At 34.6% G+C, this 3,048-nt stretch overlaps 1 non-coding gene across 1 annotated transcript; it reads left to right on the top strand.

Annotated features, from left to right (window-relative positions):
* The first annotated feature begins 1,251 nt into the window (after nucleotides 1-1,251).
* LOC121229803 (small nucleolar RNA R71) lies at nucleotides 1,252-1,358 on the top strand. Its single transcript, XR_005927759.1, has one exon. It is a non-coding gene; the product is annotated as a small nucleolar RNA R71 (small nucleolar RNA).
* Nucleotides 1,359-3,048: the final 1,690 nt, after the last annotated feature.

Raw genomic sequence — 3,048 nt, 5'->3', positions numbered from 1 at the left:
AGTTTCCCCTAGATTACATAATTCCTTAGCAATATAATGATTTCCAATTGAACATGGGATTGTGAAACTCCCTGGGTCCTTCAAGTTTGGAGGTAATTTATTCATCAACATTATTTTGTATCCTTCAGTGACAGCAACAGTCTCAAATTCTTGCAATCTACACTTTTTCGATAAGATATCTTTCATATATTTAACATAATTGGAAATTTGCTCCAAAGCTTTAACCAGTGGTATGTTAATATGGAGTTGTTTCTAAACCTCCAAAAATATTTTGAATTGACTATCCTGCTTAGAATTATGAAATCCTTGAGGAAAATGTAAAGGTGGTCGTCCTTCATATTGTTGATATTGTTTTGTCATTGCATTCTTGTTGACGACATGATCTGGGTCTACCACAATATTTTGTTGCTTACCCTTTTTAGATGTAGTATGTTCTTAAGCAACGTCATCAAGCTAATTTCCACTTTTAAGAGTGATGGCCTTACATTGCTTCTTCCCTTATGATCTTGAATTCTTGATATCATTAGGCAATGCCCCTTACGGTCTCGAATTCAAAGTGCTAGCTATTTGCCCCACCTAAGTCTCAAAAGCTTGGAGAGACACAAACTAACTTTGAATTATAGCATCATTCTTGGCCATATATTCATTCAACAAAGCTTCAATAGATGATGATGATAAAACTGATGCTTGACTTTGCTAGACATTTTACCTCGACATAGGTTGAGTATAACCAGCGGTGCATTGATGGCATTCTGTCCTATCATTTTGGTAAAATTCCTCGCACCTTGATTATTCGAACTAAAATTTGGATGTTACTTCCACCCAGGATTATACGTGTTGGAATAGGGGTTATTGTTCTGGTTGAAATTACCCATGTAGCACACAAATGCTGGATTTGATAGACATTCATCAAACACATAATCTTCACCACAATAAACACATGATAGTTTGGCTGATTTTAATTCCTGGACTGCAGTAGGCCTTTTCATTATTTTAAACATATTAGCCAAAGAAGATACTTGGGCTATCAACAAAGTGATTGCATCCAGCTCTATAGTACCAGCAGCTCTCTTGCCTGTCCCAACTCTTGTGGTAGGATATTGATAATCATCGTTGGCAATCTTTTCCAAAATCTCATATGCTTTATTACAAGATTTATCCAATAAAGTACCATTTTTCGAAGCATCAACTACCATCCTCGTATGTGCATTCAACCCATTATAGAATATCTCAACCTGAGTCCAATGTTGGAATCCATGCATCAGACATTTCTGAATTAAATCTTTGAATCATTCACAAGCTTCACATAGTGTTTCATCCTACAATTTTTGAAAAGATGTGATGTAATTTCTAAGCTTGGCAATCATATTTGGGGGATTATATCGTAGTAAAAACCTCTGGCAAAAATCATTCCATGATGCCACTATTCCCTACGACAAAGCACTCAACCATGCTCTTGCCCAATATCTGAAAGAATATGGAAACAATTTCAGTCATGTTCTTTAGGCACACCTTGCTACCTAAGCGAGTCAAAAACCTCTAGAAAAAGTCATAAACACAATCTTGGATCTTCAGTGCGCAGTCCATCAAACTGTCTTACTGTTTGTAACATCTGAAGCATTACCAGTTTCAAATCAAACTATTGTGCCTGTATTTGTGGTCTGACTATCCATGGATTCAAGTCATCCAAAATTGGCACAACATGATCTCAGATTGGTCTATCTCAGTTATCTATCACCCCACGAACATGAGGATTAGCGCCCTGGCCATTCAAATTATCATTCATACAAGGTTTTAGCATTTTGACCATTCGAATTATCATTGGCACTAGGATCATTCTCAATTCTAGCCACTTTTCATAGTTATTTCCACCTTCTTTGTAAAGTTCTCTTAATTTCTAGGTCAAAAGGATATTCTTTGTTAGCATGAATGCCTCTTTTCATGCACCAATGGAAAACCTGTAGAAGTTAAAATATAACTAACTTAAATAAAACTAATGGAATTAAGTAAAATAATCAAACCAAGTTACACCAAATTGCCTATCTTCGGCAATGGCACCAAAAACTTATAGCTTGTGAATATGATATGCGAATTGTGCAAGTAATAAAATGATAAGTGAGATCGTCTCCACAGGTATCAAATTAGGTATAAGAGTGGTCAAGTTATTATAATAAATTGTGATAATTGTTATGGAAAAGTCAAGTTAAGTACATAGCGGTAAATTAAAATAATAAAGATGAGTATGAAATATATACTGTTTAGTATTAGAAACTGCTAGGGCAAAGCAAGAGTAAAATGCAAAGGCAATTACAAGAATATTTACGTGAATAAATGCTAGTGAATAAATAATTAACTAAGACTGCTATGGTAAAGATACTGTGACAATGGATTGAAGATCTGTGATGTTGATACGAAGGTTGGGATTACTAAGAATCTACTCTTACTTTCAGTAATGCCTCAGCATAATTGTACTTAATCTACAGCTTAGAAGAGACCTAAAGTGACCTGCTTCTTTCGAGAGCAAGGTCTCAAGTTTCCTGGCCTGTGTCTATTGACCTTATCACAGTACCCTACAATGTTTTGTCTTCATTCCATATGAACGTTTCTCTATGTCTAAAGTCTACTACAAGTATATGGCAAGTACTTGCTCATATCATTCAATTGTGGTCCAACTAATCTTATCTTTTTAGAATTAGATTTAGTTTATGGGCATGTTGCACATTCATCTATGTCTAGAGAATATATGCATACATTTAGGAAATAAAAACACAATTGAATGAACTAGCAGATTCAATAAAATATATGCTTCAACCATTAAAGAAAATAAAAGTTTTCATCTTGTAATCCCAACCCTATAAGATTTAACTCATGGATTGGTGATTAAAATTCAAGTTTGAAATAACATCCAACATCGTTTTGATCAAATTAATTCACGGAAGAATGAATTAAAAAATAAAGTAAGAACTTACAAAAATAGCTATTGCCAAATCAATCCTTAATACAACAACACAGTGTCCTATGATGGTTGAGAGGGACTGCCTTCAGCTT

Source organism: Gossypium hirsutum, chromosome A05, assembly GCF_007990345.1.
Source record: "Gossypium hirsutum isolate 1008001.06 chromosome A05, Gossypium_hirsutum_v2.1, whole genome shotgun sequence".
NCBI lineage: Eukaryota > Viridiplantae > Streptophyta > Magnoliopsida > Malvales > Malvaceae > Gossypium > Gossypium hirsutum.
The sequence above is the reverse complement of the archived record's forward strand: the minus strand, read 5'-3'. Positions and strand labels throughout refer to the sequence as shown.